The sequence below is a fragment of the Bubalus bubalis genome, chromosome 4 (genome assembly GCF_019923935.1).
Source record: "Bubalus bubalis isolate 160015118507 breed Murrah chromosome 4, NDDB_SH_1, whole genome shotgun sequence".
Taxonomy (NCBI): Eukaryota; Metazoa; Chordata; class Mammalia; order Artiodactyla; family Bovidae; genus Bubalus; species Bubalus bubalis.
The window spans coordinates 78,292,023-78,304,727 of record NC_059160.1 but is presented as its reverse complement, the minus strand read 5'-3'; the positions used below and the strand labels follow the sequence as shown (position 1 = coordinate 78,304,727).

Here is a 12,705-nt window from a genome sequence, read left to right as displayed (position 1 = left end):
AATGATTTTGGTTATATCAGCCTTCATAATCATGTCCTTGTTAGTGAGGAATGCATTGAGTTCTATGTGAATATTCTTTAGACTATGTGTGTTAGTCGCTTAGTTACATCCAATTTCTTGCAAATCCATGGACTGTGGTCTGCCAGGCTTCTTTGTCCATGGAATTCTCCAGGCAAGAATACCATTTGTATTTGTAGGTTGCCATTCCGTTCTCCAGGGGATCTTCCCCATCTAGGAACTGAACCTGGGTCTCCTGTATCACAGGCAGATTCTTTACCATTCGAGCCACTAGGGGAAGAAGCCCAGAGTAAGATTTTATTTGAGAAAAAGAAAATCTATAGTTAAAAAAAAAAACAACAAAAAACCTTGGAAACTCACTAATATAGATTATACTGATACTTCCTCAGATCATGACAGTATTTCTTTTTCTTTTTCTTTTTTCTGGGTATAGGGTACTTTTATTGATGGTACAAGACAAGGCAGGGCTCCCTAAGCCCCTCCCCTTCCTCAGGGCCTTGGGGATGGAAACGTGTGGAGGTCAGAAGATTCTGTGTGGTGGAGGAGCGAGGTGGGGCAGGACTTCCCAGCAGCTGGGGAACTCTCTCTTCCTCTCGTGCTCCTGCTGGGGCTGGGGGTCCAGGGACCTTACTCCTTGAAGGCCATGTGGACCATGAGTTCCACCACCCTGTTGCTGTAGCCGAATTCATTGTCGTACTAGGAAATGAGCTTGACAAAGTGGTCGTTGAGGGCAATGCCAGCCCCAGCGTCGAAGGTAGAAGAGTGAGTGTTGCTGTTGAAGTCGCAGGAGACAAACTGGTCCTCAGTGTAGCCTAGAATGCCCTTGAGAGGGCCCTCTGATGCGTGCTTCACCACCTTCTTAATCTCATCATACTTGGCAGGTTCCTCCAGGCGGCAGGTCAGATCCACAGTGGACACTTTGGGGGTAAGGATGCGGAAGGCCATGACAGTGAGCTTCCCGTTGAGCTCAGGGATGACCTTTCACATGGCCTTGGCAGTGCCAGTAGAAGCAGGGATGATGTTCTGGGCAGCCCCTTGGCCATCATGCCACAGCTTCCCGGAGGGGCCATCCACAGTCTTCTGGGTGACAGTGATGGTGTGGACAGTGGTCATAAGTCCCTCCACGATGCCAAAGTGGTCATGGATGACCTTGGCCAGGGGGGCCAAACAGTTGGTGGTGCAGGAGGCATCACTGACAATCTTGAGGGTGTTGTTATACTTCTCATGGCTCAAGCCCATCACAAACATGGGGGCATCAGCAGAAGGCACAGAGATGATGACTCTCTTGGTGCCACCCTTCAAGTGAGCCCCAGCCTTCTCCATGGTAGTGAAGACCCCAGTGGACTCCATCACGAGCATCACCCCCACTTGATGCTGGCAGGATCTCGCTCCTGGAAGATGGTAATGGCCTTTCCATTGATGATGAGCTTCCCGTTCTCTGCCTTGACTGTGCCGTGGAACTTGCCGTGGGTGGAATCATACTGGAACATGTAGACCATGTAGTGAAGGTCTATGAATGGGTCATTGATGGCGACGATGTCCACTTTGCCAGAATTAAAAGCAGCCCTGGTGACCAGGCGCCCGATGCGGCCGAACCCGTTCACTCCGACCTTCACCATCTTGTCTCAGGGATGCGGCTGGCACAGCATGGAAGTTACAGCTATCTGTCGAACGGGCAGGAGCAGAGAGCCCATAACAGTATTTCATTGTAGTATATCATATAGTATTTTATATCCATATAGCATTTCATGTGTCACTTATATGCATGATGTACTCTGCATAAAAGTTAAATAAGGAAGGTGACATTATACTGTCATGACATATTCCTTTCCCAATTTGGAAACAGTCTGTTGTTTCATGTCCGGTTCTAGCTGTTGCTTCTTGACCTGCATGCAGATTTCTCAGGAGGGAGGTGCAGTTGGTGGTGCAGAAGGCATCACTGACAAGGCAGGTAAGATGGTCTGGTATTCCCATCTCTTTAAGAATTTTCCACAGTTTGTTGTGATCCACATAGTCAAAGACTTTAGCATAGTCAATGAAGCAAAAGTAGATATTTTTCTGGAATTCTCTTGCTTTTTGTATGATTCAATGGATGTTGGCAGTTTGATCCCTGGTTCTTCTGCCTGTTCTAAAATCCAGCCTGAACATCTGGAAATTCTCAGTTCACATACTGATGAAGCCTAGTTTGGAGAATTTTGAGCATTATTTTGCTAGCGTGTGAGATGAGTGCAATTGTGCAGTAGTTTGAACGTTCTTTGGCATTGTCTTTCTTTGGGATTGAATGAAAACTGATCTTTTCCAGTCCTGTGGCCTCTGCTAAGTTTTCCAAATTTGCTGGCATATTGATTGCAGCACTTTCACAGCATCATCTTTTAGGGTTTGAAATAGCTCAGCTGGAATTCCATCACCTCCATTAGCTTTCTTCATAGTGATGCTTCCTTAGGCCCACTTGACTTCACACTCCAGGCTGTCTGGCTCTAGGTAAGTGATCACACCATAATGGTTATCTGGGTCATTAAGATCTTTTTTGTATAGCTCTTCTGTGTATTCTTGTCACCTCTTCTGAATATCTTCTGCTTCTGTTAGGACCAAACTATTTCTGTCCTTTACTGCACATTTATTTACATGAAATGTTCCCCTGATTTCTCTAATTTTCTTGAAGAGATCTCTAGTTTTTCCATTCTATTGTTTTTCTCTATTTGTTTGCATTGATCACTTAGGAAGGCTTTCTTATCTCTCCTTGCTATTCTTTGAAACTCTGTGTTCAGATTGGTATATCTTTCCTTTTCTCCTTTGCCTTTTGCTTGTCTTCTTTTCTCAGCTCTTTGGAAGGCTTCCTCAGAGAATCATTTTTCCCTTTTTACATTTCTTCTTCTGGGGGATGATGGTTTTGATGACTGCCTCCTGTACAATGTTACAAACCTCCATCCATATTTCTTCAGGCACTCTATCCTTTAGGTTCCCTTTTTCTCCTTCTTAAGAGTGAAGTACCAGAAAGTACAATGAAAGATCTATGATCTACAAGTGGGCTTCATTGCAGGATGGTCAGGCAACTTGCCAACCTTGGGGGACTGGTACATATCTGAGGTAGTTCAGTTTCTGAAAGAGAGAATGAATCTGGCTCATGTACACATTTACAGTTTTCTGGGAACAGATGTGAGAAGGAGGCTGAAATATTCACTGTTTATGATAGAAATACTCATTCCATATCCTTTTTTTCATCTTGTCACCTCATTTCAGTTGTAAATGCTGCCTGGAGTCCCTGGGCATGGTGATAAATTTCTAATCTCCTGTAGGGAATATGGGGATCAAATGGGGGGAAAGGAAGTTTCCCCCATTTGAAAAAGCTGGGTACAATAACATGGTTGATAGGTGGTTGATGGATTCAGATATTTTCATTTTCATAAGGAAGAACTACAAATATTGGTCCTGGGGCCATATTAGTTAGTTGTAGTAATTAAGATGAAAGTGACTTTGGGGCATACAAATTAGAATTCATTATTCTATAATCATGACTTTTGTGTACAATCATTATCAAGAGCTATATGTTTGGAGAACTTCATAAATTTATTTTTTGTAATCAAAATGAAAGAGAAATAGAGCTTGGGACATGATTAAGGAAACTGATGCTGCTTATCCACCATTAAATTTTTGAACAGTATTACATTTTAATTTTTCATTTATTTGGCTTTGATTTATCTGGAAAGAATGATTGCAAACTTTAAATATTCATAATAATAAAAACAAAAATGCTGCACAAAGAAATAGACTTGTCAATTTTATTTTTAGGATGAAATGATTTTATGTATTTGAAAGTTTACCACATGGAAATAATTTAATACTTTCTACTACACCATAAAAGACAAAAAGGCTATGTTTTCCATAATTATTTCAAGACTTTTCCATTAATATACTATCTCAAGTTTCACAATAAAAATGCAAGAATCCTCTTCCTATTTCCAACTCAGCATTAAAAACCCTCCCTTTAGACACCACTACTTACATATATGCTTTCCAAGTGAAGGAGGAGACAGACAGAACAGCCTCCATCTTGAAAGCAGGACTCCATCTTGGGCCACACTGGGCTTTGAGCTATATGCCCAGCATCTATGGAAATGATAAACCAAGTGGAAAACCAGACCCCCTGGATGGAAGAGCCCCAGGGCTCGTACCTTCACCTAAAAGAATACCCTAATTATCTGTGTAACCGAATAGAATCATAAATTCTATTATGCTTATTGGGGTATGACCACAGGCCTATTGATAATTGTCCACTATTAACTACCTAGGCTTAAGGCACACGAATCATGGGTTTAAGGCATATGAAACACAGATTAACTTTAATTGTATCTTTCTCTTCCTTTGTTCAAACTAGTTTCAGAGAATTTGGGGAGGTGGGTTTGAACACGTACACTTAGGGTATATAACACAAAAACTGGTTGGGGTCCTTGGCTAAGAGAAGACTCTGCCTTGGGCCCGCTGGTGTAATAAACTGCACTCCACTATCTGCATTGTCCTTCTGAGTGAGTTTGTTTCCCAGAATGCGTGGCTACAGCACAAGAACTGGCAATTATGTATCTGTTGCCAGTTAGAGTTCATAAATAAGCATGAACTTTCTTTATATGTGTATTTTTCAATTTGAAGAGGTATAATTCTAAGACTTTCATAAATTATGAGTAAGAATAACATTACTTTCAAAATCTGAACTTAATGAAATTAAAGTTATTAAAATTGCTTACTGGAAGACACAAAAATTGGATGTATCTTCACAAGGCAAAATTTTCTTACCTACTGTATTGATTTTCTAGGATTGTCATAATAAAACACTATAGACTGGGTGGCTTAAGCAATGCAACTTTAATTTTTTTATTATTATGGAGGCTAGAAATCTGGGATCAAGGTGTCTACAAGATTGCTTTCTTCTGAGAACTGACATTTAGCTATGCAGACATCCATCCTCTCCCTGTATCTTCACATTGTCTTTCTTCTGTAAGTATCTATATGTACACATCACTTAAAGGCAAAGAAGCTCATATAATCTGTTATCAAAATGACATGTAAAAAAGCTTTTCTTGAACAGAAAGGAAAACCAAATCCAAGTCTTAGCTTACTCCCAAACCAGATTCGTTCACTCAAATAAATTCAACCTAGTTTTAGGAGATTTTGATTATGTCTAACTCTTCCATATTTTTCTTGTTGATAAATTTGTGACAAAATACTGCCTTATTTATTTTAAACCCAGGCACAATTGAAGTATTATATTTAGTATATATTTAATGTCTTGATTCAAGACATGTCTATGTTATTACTATTAGATCAATAAACTTAAATATTAATATCAGGTACTAATTTAATTTTTTTTTAATTTTATTTTTAAACTTTACATAACTGTATTAGTTTTGCCAAATATCAAAATGAATCCGCCACAGGTATACATGTGTTCCCCATCCTGAACCCTCCTCCCTCCTCCCTCCCCATTCCATCCCTCTGGGTCGTCCCAGTGCACCAGCCCCAAGCATCCAGTATCCTGCATCGAACCTGGACTGGCAGCTCGTTTCATACATGATATTTTACATGTTTCAATGCCATTCTCCCAAATCTTCCCACCCTCTCCCTCTCCCACAGAGTCCATAAGACTGTTCTATACATCAGTGTCTCTTTTGCTGTCTCGTACACAGGGTTATTGTTACCATCTTTCTAAATTCCATATATATGCGTTAGTATACTGTATTGGTGTTTTTCTTTCTGGCTTACTTCACTCTGTATAATAGGCTCCAATTTCATCCACCTCATTAGAACTGATTCAAATGTATTCTTTTTAATGGCTGAATAATACTCCATTGTGTATATGTACCACAGCTTGCTTATCCATTCATCTGCTGATGGACATCTAGGTTGCTTCCATGTCCTGGCTATTATAAACAGTGCTGTGATGAACATTGGGGTACATGTGTCTCTTTCCCTTCTGGTTTCCTCAGTGTGTATGCCCAGCAGTGGGATTGCTGGATCATAAGGCAGGTCTATTTCCAGTTTTTTAAGGAATCTCCACACTGTTCTCCATAGTGGCTGGACTAGTTTGCATTCCCACCAACAGTGTAAGAGGGTTCCCTTTTCTCCACACCCTCTCCAGCATTTATTACTTGTAGACTTTTGGATCGCAGCCATTCTGACTGGTGTGAAATGGTACCTCATAGTGGTTTTGATTTGCATTTCTCTGATGCAATCAAAGTGATGTTGATCATCTTTTCATGTGTTTGTTAGCCATCTGTATGTCTTCTTTGGAGAAATGTCTATTTAGTTCTTTGGCCCATTTTTTGACTGGGTCATTTATTTTTCTGGAGTTGAGCTGTAGGAGTTGCTTGTATATTCTCGAGATTAGTTGTTTGTCAGTTGCTTCATTTGCTATTATCTTCTCCCATTCTGAAGGCTGTCTTTTCACCTTGCTAATAGTTTCCTTTGATGTGCAGAAGCTTTTAAGGTTAATTAGGTCCCATTTGTTTATTTTTGCTTTTATTTCCAATATTCTGGGAGGTGGGTCATAGAGGATCCTGCTGTGATGTATGTCAGAGAGGGTTTTGCCTATGTTCTCCTCTAGGAGTTTTATAGTTTCTGGTCTTATGTTTAGATCTTTAATCCATTTTGAGTTTATTTTTGTGTATGGTGTTAGAAAGTGTTCTAGTTTCATTCTTTTACAAGTCGTTGACCAGAGTTCCCAGCACCACTTGTTAAAGAGATTGTCTTTAATCCATTGTATATTCTTGCCTCCTTTGTCAAAGATAAGGTGTCCATATGTGCGTGGATTTATCTCTGGGCTTTCTATTTTGTTCCATTGATCTATATTTCTGTCTTTGTGCCAGTACCATACTGTCTTGATAACTGTGGCTTTGTAGTAGAGCCTGAAGTCAGGTAGGTTGATTCCTCCAGTTCCATTCTTCTTTCTCAAGATCACTTTGGCTATTTGACGTTTTTTGTATTTCCATACAAATTATGAAATTATTTGTTCTAGCTCTGTGAAGAATGCTGTTGGTAGCTTGATAGGGATTGCATTGAATCTATAGATTGCTTTGGGTAGTATACTCATTTTCACTATATTGATTCTTCCAATCCATGAACATGGTATATTTCTCCATCTGTTAGTGTCCTCTTTGATTTCTTTCACCAGTGTTTTATAGTGTTCTATATATAGGTCTTTAGTTTCTTTAGGTAGATATATTCCTAAGTATTTTATTCTTTCCGTTGCAATGGTGAATGGAATTATTTCCTTAATTTCTCTTTCTGTTTTCTCATTATTAGTGTATAGGAATGCAAGGGATTTCTGTGTGTTGATTTTATATCCTGCAACTTTACTATAGTCATTGATTAGTTCTAGTAATTTTCTGGTGGAGTCTTTAGGGTTTTCCATGTAGAGGATCATGTCATCTGCAAACAGTGAGAGCTTTACTTCTTTTCCAATTTGGATTCCTTTTATTTCTTTTTCTGCTCTGATTGCTGTGGCCAAAACTTCCAAAACTATGTTGGATAGTAATGGTGAAAGTGGGCACCCTTGTCTTGTTCCTGACTTTAGAGGAAATGCTTTCAATTTTTCACCATTGAGGATAATGTTTGCTGTGGGTTTGTCATATATAGCTTTGATTATGTTGAGGTATGTTCCTTCTATTCCTGCTTTCTGGAGAGTTTTGTTCATAAATGGATGTTGAATTTTGTCAAAGGCTTTCTCTGCATCTATTGAGATAATCATATGGTTTTTATTTTTCAATTTGTTAATGTGGTGTATTACATTGATTGATTTGTGGATATTGAAGAATCCTTGCATCCCTGGGATAAAGCCCACTTGGTCATGGTGTATGATCTTTTTAATGTGTTGTTGGATTCTGATTGCTAGAATTTTGTTAAGGATTTTTGCATCTATGTTCATCAGTGATATTGGCCTGTAGTGTTCTTTTTTTGTGGGATCTTTGTCAGGTTTTGGTATTAGGGTGATGGTGGCCTCAGAATGAGTTTGGAAGTTTACCATCCTCTGCAATTTTCTGGAAGAGTTTTAGCAGGATAGATTTATTTAAGGATCTAAATTTAGGATCTAAATTTTTGGTAGAATTCAGCCGTGAAGCCGTCTGGACCTGGGCTTTTGTTTGCTGGAAGATTTTTGATTACAGTTTCAATTTCCGTGCTTGTGATGGGTCTGTTAAGATTTTCTATTTCTTCCTGGTCGAGTTTTGGAAAGTTGTACTTTTCTAAGAATTTGTCCATTTCTTCCTCGTTGTCCATTTTATTGGCATATAATTGTTGATAGTAGTCTCTTATGATCCTTTGAATTTCTGTGTTGTCTGTTGTGATCTCTCCATTTTCATTTCTAATTTTATTGATTTGATTTTTCTCCCTTTGTTTCTTGATGAGTCTGGCTAATCATTTGTCAATTTTATTTATCCTTTCAAAGAACCAGCTTTTGGTTTTGTTGATTTTTGCTATGGTCTCTTTTGTTTCTTTTGCATTTATTTCTGCTCTAAGTTTTAAGATTTCTTTCCTTCTACTAACCCTGGGGTTCTTCATTTCTTCCTTTTCTAGTTGCTTTAGGTGTAGAGTTAGGTTATTTATTTGACTTTTTTCTTGTTTCTTGAGGTGTGCCTGTATTGCTATGAACTTTCCCCTTAGGACTGCTTTTACCGTGTCCCACAGGTTTTGGGTTGTTGTGTTTTCATTTTCATTCGTTTCTATGCAAATTTTGATTTCTTTTTTGATTTCTTCTGTGATTTGTTGGTTATTCAGCAGCGTGTTGTTCAGCCTCCATATGTTGGATTTTTTAATAGTTTTTCTCCTGTAATTGAGCTCTAATCTTACTGCATTGTGGTCAGAAAAGATGCTTGGAATGATTTCTATTTTTTTGAATTTACCAAGGCTAGCTTTATGGCCCAGGATGTGATCTATCCTGGAGAAGGTTCCATGTGCGCTTGAGAAGAAGGTGAAATTCATTGCTTTGGGATGAAATGTCCTATAGATATCAATTAGGTCTAACTGGTCTATTGTATCGTTTAAAGTTTGTGTTTCCTTGTTAATTTTCTGTTTAGTTGATCTATCCATAGGTGTGAGTGGGGTATTAAAGTCTCCCACTATTAATGTGTTATTGTTAATTTCTTCTTTCATACTTGTTAGCATTTGTCTTACAATCTGCGGTGCTCCCGTGTTGGGTGCATATATATTTATAATTGTTATATCTTCTTCTTGGATTGATCTTTTGATCATTATGTAGTGACCATCTTTGTCTCTTTTCACAGTCTTTGTTTTAAAGTCTATTTTATCTGATATGAGTATTGCTACTCCTGCTTTCTTTTGGTCCCTATTTGCATGGAAAATCTTTTTCCAGCCCTTCACTTTCAGTCTGTATGTGTCCCCTGTTTTGAGGTGGGTCTCTTGTAGACAACATATGTAGGGGTCTTGTTTTTGTATCCATTCAGCCAGTCTTTGTCTTTTGGTTGGGGCATTCAACCCATTTACGTTTAAGGTAATTACTGATAAGTATGACCCCGTTGCCATTTACTTTATTGTTTTGGGTTCGAATTTATACACCATTTTTGTGTTTCCTGTCTAGAGAATATCCTTTAGTATTTGTTGGAGAGCTGGTTTGGTGGTGCAGAATTCTCTCAGCTTTTGCTTGTCTGAAAAGCTTTTGATTTCTCCTTCATACTTGAATGAGATCCTTGCTGGGTACAATAATCTGGGCTGTAGGTTATTTTCTTTCATCATTTTGAGTATGTCTTGCCATTCCCTCCTGGCTTGAAGAGTTTCTATTGAAAGATCAGCTATTATCCTTATGGGTATTCCCTTGTGTGTTATTTGTTGTTTTTCCCTTCTGCTTTTAATATTTGTTCTTTGTGTTTGATCTTTGTTAATTTGATTAATATGTGTCTTGGGGTGTTTCGCCTTGGGTTTATCCTGTTTGGGACTCTCTGGGTTTCTTGGACTTGGGTGATTATTTCCTTCCCCATTTTAGGGATGTTTTCAACTATTATCTCCTCAAGTATTTTCTCATGGTCTTTCTTTTTGTCTTCTTCTTCTGGGACCCCTATGATTCGAATGTTGTAGCGTTTAATATTGTCCTGGAGGTCTCTGAGATTGTCCTCATTTCTTTTAATTCGTTTTTCTTTTGTCCTCTCTGATTCATTTATTTCTACCATTCTATCTTCTAATTCACTAATCCTATCTTCTGCCTCTGTTATTCTACTATTTGTTGCCTCCAGAGTGTTTTTAATTTCACTTATTGCATTATTCATTATATGTTGACTCTTTTTTATTTCTTCTAAGTCCTTGTTAAACCTTTCTTGCATCTTCTCAATCCTTGCCTCCAGGCTATTTACCTGTGATTCCATTTTAATTTCAAGATTTTGGATCAATTTCACTATCATTATTCGGAATTCTTTATCAGGTAGATTGCCTATCTCTTCCTCTTTTGTTTGGTTAGGTGGGCATTTATCCTGTTCCTTTATCTGCTGGCTATTCCTCTGTCTCTTCATCTTGTTTAAATTGCTGAGTTTGGGGTGTCCTTTCTGTATTCTGGCAGTCTGTGGAGTTCTCTTTATTGTGGCGTTTCCTCACTGTGTGTGGGTTTGTACAGGTGGCTTGTCAAGGTTTCCTGGTTAGGGAAGCTTGTGTCGATGTTCTGGTGGATGGAGCTGTATTTCTTCTCTCTGGAGTGTAATGAAATATCCAGTAATGAGTTATGAGATGTCTATGGTTTTGGGGTGACTTTGGGCAGCCTGTATCTTGAAGCTCAGGGCTGTGTTCCTTTGTTGCTGGAGAATTTGCTTGGTATGTCTTGCCCTGGAACTTGTTGGCCCTTGTGTGGTGCTTGGTTTCAGTGTCGGTATGGAGGCGTTTGATGAGCTCCTGTCAATTAATGTTCCATGGAGTCAGGAGTTCCCTGGAGTCAGGGTTTGGACTTAAGCCTCCTACTTCCAGTTATCGGTCTTATTTTTACAGTAGTTTCAAAACTTCTCCTTCTATACAGCACCATTGATAAAACATCTACGTTAAAGATGAAAAGTTTCTCTACTGTGAGGGTCACTCAGAGAGGTTCACAGCATTACATGGAGAAGAGAAGAGGGAGGAGGGAGTTAGAGGTGACCCAAATGAGATGAGGTGGAATCAATAGTGGAGAGAGTGGGCTAGCCAGTAGTCACTTCCTTATGTGCACTCCACAACTGGACCGCTCAGAGATGTTCACGGAGTTATACAGAGAAGAGAAGAAGGAGGCAGGAGACAGAGGTGGCCAGAAGGATAAAAGGGGGAAATGAAAAGGAGGGAGACAGATCCAGCCAGTAATCAGTTCCCTAAGTGTTCTCCACTGTCTGGAACACACAGAAATTCACAGAGTTGGGTAGAGTAGAGAGGGGTTAGGGAGGAGATACAGGTGACCTGGTGGAGAAAACGGAGAGTCCAAAGGGAGAGAGAGCAGTCAAGCCAGTAATCTCCTACCCTAGTGAAAATGGGTCCTGAAGATTGGGTTCTTAAAGCTACAAAATTGGTAACAAATACTTAAAAGCAAAAATTAAAAATCTAGAGTAGAGTTTGGAATTTCAAAAATGCGATGTTAATGAAAAGAAGAAGGAAAAGAAAGAGAGAAAAAACGAACAAAGAAAAACAAACAAGGTCACGAAAATTATAAAGAAACTACAGGTACAAAATTGATAACTAATACCAAAAAGCAAAAACTGAAAACCTAGAGTAGAGTTTGGAATTTCAAAAATACAACGTTAAAAAAAAAAAAAGAAGAAGAAAAATAAAGAGAGAAAACAAACAAACCAACAAAAACAATGTCGCAAAAATTATAAAGAAAATACAGGTACAAAATTGATATCAAATACCAAAAAGCATAAATTAAAAATCTTGAGTAGAGTTTGGAATTGCAGATATACGATGTTATATAAAAGAAGAAGAGAAAGAAACAGAGGGAAAAAAAAGTCACAGAAATTATGAAAAAAACTATAGGTACAAAATTGATAACATATACCAAAAGGCTAAAATTAAAAATCTAGAGTAGAGTTTGGAATTTCAAAAATACAATGTTAAAGAAAAGAAGAAAAAGAAAAAAGAAAAAAAAAACAAACACGTTCAAAAAATTATAAAATATATATATATGAAGTTTGCTGAAGAAGAAGAAAAAAATAGGGTCTTTTTTTTTTTGCAAAGTAATAGTTATAAAAGTGAAAATTAAAGGACAATAGAGGACTTATAAAATTAAAAAAGAAAGAAAGAAAGATTGATCGTAAAAATAGTAAAAATATATCTAGGTCTTTCTCTGGTTTTGTTGTGAGTATTGTGGGTTCAGTTCATTTTTGGCTAGTTCCTTAGTCCGACTTATATTTCTCAAGATCTATAGGCCCCTTCCTATGTAATCCGTAGTAACCACAGGGTTTTAATCTATGGCCTGTAGCTTCCAAGGCGTTTTCCTCTGTTATAGCTTCTTCTGTTTGCTGGTCTCTTCAGTGTCTGGTTCCCGCCCTGACACAAAGGGGACGGCGGAGGACACTATTTTTTTTAATTTTATTTAGGCTCACTTGTTCAGCCGCGCTGTGGGGAGGGAGGGAGGGATGCTGCAAACAGATAACATTGGCGTCCGCTCGCAGTGCCTCAGCCACACTGGGTCTGTCCCCGCTCAAGGCGCATGTAGCCTCCCTGCCCACACTGCTCGGGCTC

General features: G+C 38.7%; 1 pseudogene; it reads right to left on the bottom strand.

Moving 5' to 3' along the window:
* Positions 1-630: 630 nt before the first annotated feature.
* LOC102413276 lies at positions 631-1,710 on the bottom strand (annotated as a pseudogene).
* Between the last annotated feature and the right edge of the window lie 10,995 nt (positions 1,711-12,705).